The 12,231-nt window shown below is 39.3% G+C and overlaps 1 protein-coding gene across 5 annotated transcripts in view; it reads left to right on the top strand.

The window, feature by feature from the left end:
* Positions 1–12,231, top strand: part of CACNA2D3 (calcium voltage-gated channel auxiliary subunit alpha2delta 3) — a 1,010,949-nt gene that overhangs the window by 551,600 nt on the left and 447,118 nt on the right. The window lies entirely within an intron of this gene.

Raw genomic sequence — 12,231 nt, forward strand, 5'->3', positions numbered from 1 at the left:
TCCCAGGTAGTACTGAGAATAGCTACCATATATCTTTTAGAATCATCATACTGAGCACTGCCCCTGGGTTCAGAAAGAGCTGAATTCAAATCCAGTCTCAGACACTTAACACTTATTAGTTGTAGGACCTTAGACAAGTCATTAACTCCAGTTGCCTTGCAAAATTCCCAAGAAACAAACAAAACAAGAATCATTATAGTGACATCTTACTGTACAGAATCATATTTTCGGTAACATCGTCCCAATATAAAAAATATAGAAATTCACTATAAGTAGTACAATTTATGTAGGGATCATAGGATCTTAGATTTTGAGCTAGAACTAAGAGAACTAAGAGTTCTCCTAGTCCAACCTCCCCATATTATAGAGGAGAAAAACAATCCCCAATCATGTTAAATGACTTGTCCAGATCCCAACTCACTGGCCAGTTCATCCAGCCACTACTGATTCTGGCAGGATTTGAATCTTAATCTCCTTAGCTCTAAGTCAAACACCAATCACTAGATCACTCTTGCTCCCTCTCACAATGTACTTGCACAATTTATGCATCTAAAATTTACTCTTGAAGAAGGGTGCCTGAGACACTGATCACTGAAATAATTAACTGTCATCAGAGAGCCACTAGGAGTAAGAGACAACATGGTTAGAGTGCTTTTCTTCTTCCCCTCTTTCTTTGGATCCCTGGCTTCCTCCATGTTTCAGCTTCTAAACTTCTACAAGAAACTTTTTTTCTGGTTCCCCACTACAAGTTTCTTCCTCTCTAAAATTATCCTTATTTATTCCGAATTTATATTGTATATACCAACTTGCATCTGTTTTGTATCCTTTATTAGAGTGTAAGCTCCTTGAAGGGAGGCATATAAAAACATGTGTTTGTTTGTATCCCCTAGAGCTTGGAAAAAAGGCATAATAAATGTTTGATGATTTATTATTGGTGAGACAAAGAAAGAAGGGAAAAAATATGACTTTCAACCTCCCAGAGGATGGATTCATTTGGAAGTCCTATAGTTGTTTAATTCCTTGTCCAGATCTTCTGTCCCTGCCTTTCTAGAAACCACAGGAACAACAGCCACAATAAACACCCGGTGTTTGTTTTGTTTTTCCTTTATGCTTTGGGGAACAGAATGTCCCAGGACATTTCTAAGAGCAAACTCAACCATTTTCATTTCTAGAAAAAGGAGAATGTCAGGAAGATTTCTTCAGACCTCAAGATTTATGTCAACTTCCATCCATGTCAACAAAGGAAAGGAGAGATTATGTCCTTGAGTAAAGAATCCTTTTGCCCTGCGTCTTCCAAACAACGATGCAAGGAGAGTGGTATTTTCTCATAAAGTTTGAGAAAAGACTTGTTAGCCAGTGTGGGGTACTTTTGGCCTTTTCTTTAAATTCTTGTTGGGGAAGGAATCGAACATTTTCCCCTTCTTTTAGACTGCTCTTCTCCTGCTTCTTTCCCTTAGTGGGGAGGGGGGGAGTTGAATGTTTTCTGAGGTATTAAAACTACTGCCCAGAGACCCTCCTGAAGGTGGTCAAAACTAGCTTAATATATAATTGGGAAATATTTGACAAAAGGAATTAAAGTATAGTAGAATATAGATAAAGTTAATATGTGGTTTTCTAAAATCAACATGGAGATGCAAGTATATTTCTATATGGTTTTGTGGCTCCTTTTTTGCTTGAACTTGATTGTACTATCTTAGAGGGATGGGATTCATATAAGGTGAAGGAAAAACCTGGATGAGATGTTAGTAACAAGTTGAAAAGATCTGGTTGGATGGAACTGGAATGACTGCTTGACATATTAAGTCACTGTTTTTCTCCTCATGAAAGAAGAGTGCCAAAAAATTGGATCCCATGGGTGTCTGGGGGGATGTAGGAGAAAATACTCCAGATGTGTTGGTGCAGGGCTCTGGTCCCCTGGGACAGTGGACAATCATCTTTGTCTCTTGCTTTGCCTTTTTTCATCTGTTCTCTCTAGCTCTCTCCATTTCTCTCTTCCTGTCTTTTTCCTCCTCTGTTTTTCTCCTTATTTTTCTTCCTCTTATTTTCTCTTCTGTATTTTCCCATTCACTTACTTTTCTCTCTCTCCCTTTGCATCATATTACCTTCCATGTCTTTTCCCCCTCTTCTTTTTGTTTTTCTTCCTCTTTCTACACTTTTCTCTTTTCCTTTTCCATCAGTCTTTTGAGATGATTTTAGGTGTCTCAGGGACACATTTTTACAGCTGTAAGCAAATAGAAAGATGATTTTATCAAACTCTCATTTCCAAAATGAGAAAACTGAGACTCAGTAGCATGAAATGATTGTTCACTATCACACATTCATCTAGTAAAGAAGGAGGAACGTCAGGGTTTGATTCCAGTTTCTCTGGAATTACACTAGAGTGGACTGAGATAGATGATGCTACATCTAAGAGTTCTTAAAGGAAGAAGACTCCCCTGGGGAAGGAGAAATAGAGAGATAAGTACAAAGGAGCCATCCTATTTCCTTAGTGGGGGGGGGGGGATATAGGAGGAAAGGCTGTCCTGAGCAATGCTCTCTTACCCAAGACTACTTTGTTTGGCGCTAACCCATCAGGGTCAGAGCAATGCATTATAACAAATGAGGGGAGGAATAAAAAAAAAAGCCCACGAGAAATGAACCATGAAATCTAGGGCCCATTAATGAAGCTATTCTATGGCAAAGGAGAGAGTCTGGGTTGGAGGCAGGGCAACACAATGCTTTTGAATTAGTCCTCTGCACTGGTTAAGAAAGCTAGATATGCCCTCCTGTGGCTGATGTTTCTATTGAAAACAGTTTCCAAGAAACTGAATAGCAAATGTACTCCTTCACCTGGCCATTTCCCTATTGCCTTCTCACTGGGAATCTGCGTCCTAGATAAAGCAATGACTGCAGCCGCCACAGAGGGAAGACATGATTTTGTTTGCTTGCTTGTGGATTCTAATTTAATTTTAAATTAAATATCTTATTACAAACTTAATATTGAACATCAATACAATCAACTAACTTCACCGAGTAACTATTTTGGTGGGGATCCATTCATTATCCTTTATAGCTTTTCTGATATGAGCTTATAAAATCTTAGGATTTTTCTGGTTCTGCTGATTTTTTAAAAAAAACTTTATATTATTTCAAAAACATCTTTGAAAATCCCTTTACATTTCTCATAAACTAGAAGCCTCCTGAAGCTCATTTTTGCCTTTATATTCTGAGTAACTAGTATATTGTGCCAGAAATATGTCATTGTTCAATCATTTTTCAGTCACAGCCAACTCTGTGACCCCATTTGGGGTTTTCTTGGCAAAGATACCGGGGTGGTTTGTCTTTTCTTTCTCTAGTTCATTTTTACAAATGAGGAACTAAGGCAAACAGAGGTGAATGATTTGTCACAGAGCTAGTGTCAGAAGCCAGAGTCTTCCTGAATCCAGAGTCAGCTCTCTATCCACTGTATCATGTAGCTGCCAGAAATAAAGCAATTACTTAATAAATTCTGGTTGAATTAAATAATAGCATCACGCTATTCCATTACATGAATATATCATTATTTATTTACTCAGTTCCCTAATGTTGAATATTCTGGATACTTCCAGTTATTTTTTGTTTCAATTACACATACAACTCCTATAAAAATATTTGAAAAGATAATATTCTTTTATTTATTTTAATAAGATTTTCCGAGTATATTCCTAGTAATGGAATAATTATGTCCAAGAATATAATCATTATAACAACTGGAATATTCTCCAAAAAAAATTTGAACAAGTTTAAAATTTGATCGGCAATGAGTGAAAGTACCTATTTTTCCACATCCCCACCATCATGGAGTTCTATAGTTTTGTTTTGTTTTCCAATTTGGCCTGTGTGAATCGTACTTTGAATATACTTTCATTTGCCACACATTGATCAACTAGTAGTGAATTTGAGCCTTTTTGGAGTATGAGTTGTAGTAATTTATATTTTTTTAATAAAAAGTCCTGGAATTATTTTTTTCTCTTCTTTTCTTTTTTGCATGTTAAACACTTTCAGGATCCTTTGGGCAGGATCCAGGGTACAAGACCTGGCTAGGTGCTTTGGGTGCCAGAAATACAATTTTGTGCAAGGAGAGAGGATCAGGCTTAAACTGCCATGCAGGCTGTTCAGCTGGCATCAACCTGCAGCTGGAAAGCCTTTGTGTGTAGCCCCTGCTTCGGATGTTTAAGAAAGGAATCTGGAATTGATTCCAGATCTTACATCTGCCTCTTAATTTTACTTCAGAGGAGAAGGATGACAGGAAAGGCAATGAAGACAACTAAATGCATTTATGATTTATGCTCCCTGTGATAAATCAATGGGTGATTTCTCCCCCAAATGGGATCACTGTCCAACTAACTCATACCAGCTGAAATATGTGCAGGATGCCTGAGATACTGGGTCTGTGGCCCTGAGGGCCCATGGGCTGAGCATTCCACAGGCTAGTTACCTGACCCCAACCCCCCCTCCTGAGGATGAAGACAGGATGGAGTGGTGGGTGAAGGGAGGGGAGGAGGAGAAGAGGAAGAGCGCGTCGTTTCGCAACAGTGTTCAGAATGGTGTTTTTTGCTGCCATTGTCTTCACTCCCTTTTTAAATAGAGATTTATTAAACAACTAAAAATGCTGATAGTCTCTCTCTCTCTCTCTCTCTCTCTCTCTCTCTCTCTCTAATATATATATATATTATATATATTAGAGAGAGAGAGAGAGAGATAAACTACATATACATATGTGTGTTTGTATATAGTTTATAAAATGGTATGTTATATAGTATAACACCTTGATCCCGAGAGGAATTTTTGATGCTACCTTAGCAGAGACTCTTAACCATATCATGAACCCTTTGGTGAATTGAAGCCTTCCAAGCTCTTCTCAGAATCATGGTTTTAAACACTTAAAGTAAAATACACAAGATTTCCATGGAAATTAATTATAATGAAATATAATCATCAAAATATCCTTTTAAAAACAAACTCACACCACAGATTAAGAGCTTTGATGTGGTCTGACTCCTTCACTTTACAGCTGAATAAACTGAGACCCAGGGTATTGAATTTACTTTCACAAGACCATACAGGTAGAGATTTTGGATGCAAATCTTCAGTGGTCCCATGATCTCACTGACGTGTGAGCCGCCTCCAACAACGCTTTTCACAACCCAGACGTGGCCTTTCATTCTGTCCCATTTGGGAGCCTTCTACGATTCTTGAGATGTTGTGTGGATATTGATGGGCTCTGTCAACTCTTCTTGGTTGACTTTTTCTCACATCATGTGAGCAGCCCATTCGTTTACACCAATTCTTGTGTAGTTCTTGGCTAATAACGTGTTGTAGCAGACTCGTGCTTCCATGAATGTTTTCCTTGCCCTTTGGGCAATCCTTCATTGAAATTCTGGTCAGAAAATAGTCCATTTCTCATTTTAATGCCAGAGAGAGACAAACTTGCTCATTGATTGATGATGTTTTTTACTCTTTTGACCCTTTGTCCATCTTATCAAATGAGTCTACAGAGAAATGGCTTGGTCTTTGCGAAAAATGACTAATCAAGCCCCTCGTGCTGCTAATTTTGGGTGCAGCAGCAGCTACCCAGACCTTGGGAAATAAGGTGAGGTATGGACACTGAATATTTGAAACGCTGCTGCTGAGTACAGTTTTCTTCTTCAGCTTTCTCTAAACTTTAAAGCAGGATGGAAACCCTCGGCAAGCTAAGCTTGAGGACGTGGAGGACTTTTGTTGTAAAGAAATGAGAGTGAAATGTGGTATCTACTGAAATGTATGTAATTGGCATGGGGTTAATGAGACTGAGGGTTGCTTGTCATAATGAATTAAGGGCACTCTGAAAGGAGAACAATTCACTCTATGGCTAAGGGATCTTGTCTGGATGGTGGTGAGGGTCAAGACGTTTGTGGCTCTCAATAGAAACTCATGCGGTTATGACTAGATTGACTTCCATCCAAATAATGATATAGTGTTTGCACATGAATGAGAAAAGACCTGGACAACGAGACTGTTCTGCCGACAAAATCATATTCCTATTGTTTAAGCCAGAAATACACACACACACACACACACACACACACACACACATTCCTGCAGCTGTGTTTCTTTAGGGTAACCAGGACATCGAATGACATCTTAGGTTAGTTTAATCTGTTTTTGCTCCATGGTTGGCCCAAGGGAAACATATATACTATGCCTCCGTGATATTCAGTAGTGCTAATAAGAAATCATTTGGGGGAGAAAATAACACTTGGGACTGTTTTAATTCCCTCCTAGTAGGAAATCATAAATTAAATTGCAGTTGTGATTTATTCAACTTACCTCCAGAAATGAAGTCTTCACATAGTTTACTCGGCATTCCAGAATGTGTTAGCTTTCTCCAAGGAATTCTAATTACGCATATGGAATAAGCACAAGATAAGGAAATGCACTCATCTTGGGGGCCAGCTGCCTTTCACTTAGCGGGGAGGCAAAATCAGCCCGAGGGGGCTCGTGTTCTGCCTTAAGGAATGAAGTTGTGTTCTTGGTTACAGAAACTGCAAATGAACAGTGTGGGTTTTCCCCTTCATCTCCTCCTGGACTGAATCAAAGCAACATCTTTTTTTTTTTTTTCTTTTTCTTCATCTGATAAACTGTGCAAGTGGCCACAAGTGAGATGGAGACTTAAGCTTAAATGGTAAAAATATCTATAAGCAAATCTCATTAGAAATTAATGATCACTGCATCGAAGAAAGAAATCTGTGTCAGAGGTGCGAATCATGTGCATTTGGTGACTCTACTGCTGTTGTTTGAGATTGGACAAACAAAAAAAGTCCTGTAGCTGTTGCCAGACGGCAGGGAGTCGGAAGGGCATCTCAGGGAGTCGAAGCTGTGCTTTCTTCATGGGGAATTCTTTTTCCAAATAAAATCTAGCATTTAGTCCGAGAGCTGAAACGTACTTTTGGAATCACTCTCAGACACCTTGTAGTTTCAACAAGAAAAATAAAACCACTTGGACCCGACATGTTATTTTAAAAGGCACTTGTTACATGTGATAAATTACCTGGATGTCTAATCAATATGAAACATAGATACAGGGAAATCTTCCTTATTGAGGAGACAGCATACTGATCCTCAAGTCTGAGAACTTGGGTTCAAATCCTGCCTCTGATACTTATCTGTGAGACTTTGGGGAAATTATTTACTTATTGAAACTATTTGTACATCTATAAAAAGAGGAAGTTAGATTAGATGCCTCAGAGGTCTATGTTTGCTAGTTCTATGATCGATGATGTTTCTGGTCAGTGCAAAGATTTTTTGATTTGGAGTCAGGTGGGCTGGGTTCAAATCCTGTGTCTTCAGAATACTCACCTCTCTATGGATCTCTTTAACAAAATGAGGAGGGTCATTAATTTAGATCTGGAAGAAACCTTAGATGCCATCTGATTTCACCCTCTTTTTTAAGATCAAGAAACTAAGGTCTGGAGATATAAAGTGACCTGGCTAAGGTAATAGTTAGTCATAGGGCTGATTAGGGCATGGGAGCCAGGCCTCCAAAGTATCGCCCTGTGTGCTACACCGAGAAGACCTGGAACTATGATTTCTCTTCTAAATTTAAGACCCTTTGATCCTTTGATTGTAGCCTACAGCTTCATATGTCTTTGTACATTATCAAAGACAATGAAAGGATTAATAAAAGCAGTTCTTTCCCTTAAATCTCTCTTGTGTGCTCTAAAGCTGGCAAGGGACTATCCATGGAGAAATTTCTTGGGTAAAAACACAAGTCAAGCTCTGGGTGGAATGATTCAGAACAGCCAAATCCCAGGATATGTAGAAGGAACCTTTTGAGGACAATGAATCCAGCCCCTATATACCTTTTACAGATGAGTGAATTGAGACATAGAGTAAATAAGTGACTTGGCCAGGATCATATAACTAGTAAATGTCTGAGCTAGAATTCCTTGACTGAGGTCTAGTGATCTGCCCATTGTGCTAATTTAGAGGTGAATTCTTTGAATTGTTGGAAGGTCATACATTTGAGCAGCAACTGGTCAATGAAATCACTCAGCCTTATTGTTCATCAACAACTGGAAAGGTTCCAGCTCTCAGCTTTCCCGTTTAAACCCAGCTTTGGTACCCAAGTCCAGTTCTTGCCAAACCCTCCTGAATTCCCCTTGAGAAACAGACCTGCTTCTAGAGAGTTCCTTGACAGGAAACCAGGCCAAGAAGGTGTCATCCAGCTTGACATTTATGGGGTGTTTTTGCCTCAACTACTTTATTTAAATATTTAGGATGATCTGTAAGGTGTGTGAAAGGTCTCTTTTTGGAGGCAGAATGACAGAAGGGAGAGAAGGGGGTGATAATTAGTTTTCCATCTTAGACTCAGGAGCTTGTGAATCTCTTCTGATTCTTTCAGGCACTAAAAAAGAAAGAGAAGAAAAGAAAGCTTCTTCTGGAAGGGCTATTCTTTCCAGACTTGCTCTTTGAAATATAACCACAAAGACTTGAAAGATGTTAAGCTGAGTCCCCTGAGTCAAGCTTCTGGCATTAGGAAGCCAGTTTCCCTTGGTAGTTTTTGAGAACAGGGCCCACAATCACCCTGGACCAAGTAACAGGGCTGACCTCACGCCAGCAGTCTAAGGTATACCACCCCATTCATCACTTGGCAGAGCACCTGGTACTGATGCAGAATGGACGCTATTCCATCACTTGGCCTGGGGCCTAGATTCCAGGGAAACACCAAGAAACAGCTGTGTATGTTAAAGACTTACTGATTCTCACAAATATCTAAATATATATATATATGACAGAGAGAAAGAGAGAGAGAGAGAGAGAGAGAGAGAGAGAGAGAGAGAGAGAGAGAGACCCCATCCAGGAGGTTGTCCTAGGAGGTGGCTCATTTTAGATTTTTACATGAAATGACTGAGCCAGTTTGTCTCCCACTTCTATTACCTCATCTAGAAACAGGTCCTTATTTACCACTGGGTCTCCTTCACTGACTCCAGAGCTGATGACATTCACCAGTTGTTTGCCTTTATCCATGATATATTTCTTTTCAAATGCAACCAGATAGAAAAGAATAAAAGGGGCCAAAAGTGGAAACTTTGTGACTTGTCTAGAGGGTGAATCCAGAAAAAAAGAGTCACATTCTGATCTTGGTACCAGAAAAACAAATTGAATGACTCAAAAAGGATTTAAGCACCTACTATAAACAGTGATGCAACTGATAGTAGTTTACATTTACATTTTACATAGTGCTTTACCTACAAGTGGTTGTGCTCTCTCAGCAGTTCTGTGGAAGAGGTGCTTTTACTTATTATCCTCATTTTGCAGATGAAGAAACTGAGACAGAGATTAAGTAACTTGCCTATGGTCACACAGCTTGTAAGGGACTGAGAAGCTTGAGCCTAAGTCTGTCTGAATTCATGTTCAGTACGCTGTGTCTGGCTGCTTCCTTTGCTAATTTTGAGGGGAATAGAGAGAATGAGAGAGAGGGGGAAGACATAGGGGGAGAAAAAGAGAAATGGGAGAAGAGGGAGGGAAGAAGAGACAGAGGCAGAGAGACACAAAGAGAGACAGAGACAGAGAGAGACACACTGAGAGAGAAAGAGAGAGATGGATAAAGAGAGAGACAAAGAGAAAGAAAGGAAGAAGCAGATAGCTAGTGAGGGGGGGAGAGGCAGGGACAGAGAGAAAGGGAGAGATTGGCTCTTCCATTCAGTAGCTTCCATTCTAATGTAGGAAGACAATGCATCAATACATGTAGAATAGTGTTAGCTTGAAGGAACTTATGGAAGGAACTTAGGATCTCAGAAGTTGGAGAAATGGCAATGGAAGAACAGAGCTCTCTGTTTCCATGCTGTGTGTTCAGAGTCAGGGGTGATTTGGTTACAATGCTCAGAGTAAGAGATGGAAAGCTGTGGTGAAACTGAGGAAAGCAGTTCTGTATTCAGGTAGAAATGGCTAAGGTGAAGGTGGGGACCCATGGAGCTGGAGAGGGGAGAGCTCAGATACAGCTCCTTCAACGACACAACCTCTAGGGATGTGGGGCAGAAGCCAGACTGATAAAAGCAGGAAGGAAAAAGATTTAATGGGGAGGTTAAGTGGATGTGATATTATTCTGACCTCATTTCTCATAAGACCACACATAGGCTCCCTTTAATTACTATATAAGAAGCCAATTGTTGTTAATATTCCCTGTGTAATTAATGAGCAACTTTTCTGTTTGATACAAAGGGAAAATATGGACTCAGATAACATCCGCATGAAACCCTCCTCTGTCCTTTGCTGTCTATGTGATTGTGGCCAGGTCACTTTACCTCTCAGCTTGCCCACCATTTGCACTTGGCTAGTGTTGGATTAGGTGACTTCCTAAATCCCTTCCAATTCTTAGTCCTTCGGTCTCATGAGCCTCCGTTCTCTACAGTTACAAAATGGACATAGGGCGGTTGTTCTCAAAGAGTATTCTGGGAATTCTCACTAGTGTCACTATTCATTGTACAGAAATTGTTTTTGGAATATCAACACATGCTTGTGCTAGGCTCTCGAGTCTCCTGTACTGTGTCTCAGTTCCCCAGTACAAAGAAAAGCACTGTTATGGGAACAAAACCACCACAACAAAATAACAATTTGAGAACAGCCTGGAGAATGTTGTATAAAATGGGGATACACATTTAGCACAGGTTTAACATTTCTCCAGGTTGATGTTTTTACTCTAATTTTGTCTCAATTTGAGATGGAAAAGGAAACATTTGGTATGGAAAAAACAACAACAATTTTCCTCTTTTTAAGTCGAAGAGTTGAGAAATCTCCTTGTGTTCTAGCTCTACCAAAGTAATGAATATCTCACACACATTTAATGCAAGTTTAACATTTCTCCAGGTCGATGTTTATACTCTAATTTTGTCTTAATTTGAGATGGAAAAGGAAATATTTGTCATGGAAAAAAAATAACAGTGATTTTCCTCCTTTTAAGTCTAAGAGTTGAGAAATCTCCTTGTGTTCTAGCTCTACCAAAGTAATGGATAGCTCACATTTTAGGGATGGAACAAATCCAGCAGCACCAAAACCAAGACCCCTAAATACAGGCTACGAAAGACAGCGGTCATTTGAAATTTGTAAAACATTTTGTGTACATATATTGGTCATTCTTCTGACCTTCCCGAGCATTGGGAATAGAGACTGGGCCTGAGATTTCATAGATTAAGATCTAGTTCATGGCTTCTGAACACGTTTAACTGTCATGGATCCTTTTGGTAACCCACTGAATCCAATGGACTCCTAAATGTTTTTAAGTATATTTAAAAATGGTATTACACAAGAAAATGCTTATTTTGAAATATAGGTATCTATCCATTTATGCATCAATAATCATTTATTTGTTAAAAACCTACTATGTGCCAGGCTTTGCTCTAAGTTCTAAAAATACACACAAAAAAGAAAAAAAAAAAGTAGTTCCTGTCCTTAAGGAACTTATAATTTCAAGGGAGAAAGATATGCAAAGAAATATATGCAAAGCAAACTATATAGACAAGATAAACAAGAAATAATTCAAAGAGGAAAAGCACTAGAATTAAGAGAGATTAGGGAAAGGATTCTCATAGATGAGATTTTAGTTGGGTCTTAAAGGAAGGCAAAGAGGTCAGTAATCAGAGCTGAGTACAGAGAGAATTCCAGGAAGGGGGGACAACTGCCCAAGACCAGGAACCCTAAAACAGGTTGTCTCTCTATATATGAGGAAGTTATTGTACTTTATAGATGGAAAAATATATTCAGAAGTATATTAAATGAATGTCCAGGGTTATACAGCCAGCGATGTCTCAGGCTGAATTTGAATGCAGGTCTTTCTGCCTCTTAAGATGTACATTCCATGTCTCTATCCATCTTTTCAAATTTCTTGAGAGAGAAAATGCTTTCCTTTATTAAGAGCATCTGGCCTGCTCCGCACTGGCCTGTTGGCCCAGTGATTTTTATTTCTTTTAAAGTATGTCAACTAGACATGAGCAGCTCTGGGTTCCCATTTTCTCCTCACAGTGTCTCCTTATTAGATTGCTGAATGATGCAAGTTCCTAGCCCTCATCTTTATGTCAATATTTAATCAGGTCTCAATATTGCTCCATCATTTCTTAAATTTAGAAATGCCTAAGAGAATTCCATGGGAAAAAATGATTCCATGGTCCAGGATCCTAAGGAGGAGGAAAGGCAACAAGCCTGGACAACCCTAAGCTTGGAGCAAGTGGCCCTTGC

This window comes from Sarcophilus harrisii, chromosome 1 (assembly GCF_902635505.1).
Source record: "Sarcophilus harrisii chromosome 1, mSarHar1.11, whole genome shotgun sequence".
Taxonomy (NCBI): Eukaryota; Metazoa; Chordata; class Mammalia; order Dasyuromorphia; family Dasyuridae; genus Sarcophilus; species Sarcophilus harrisii.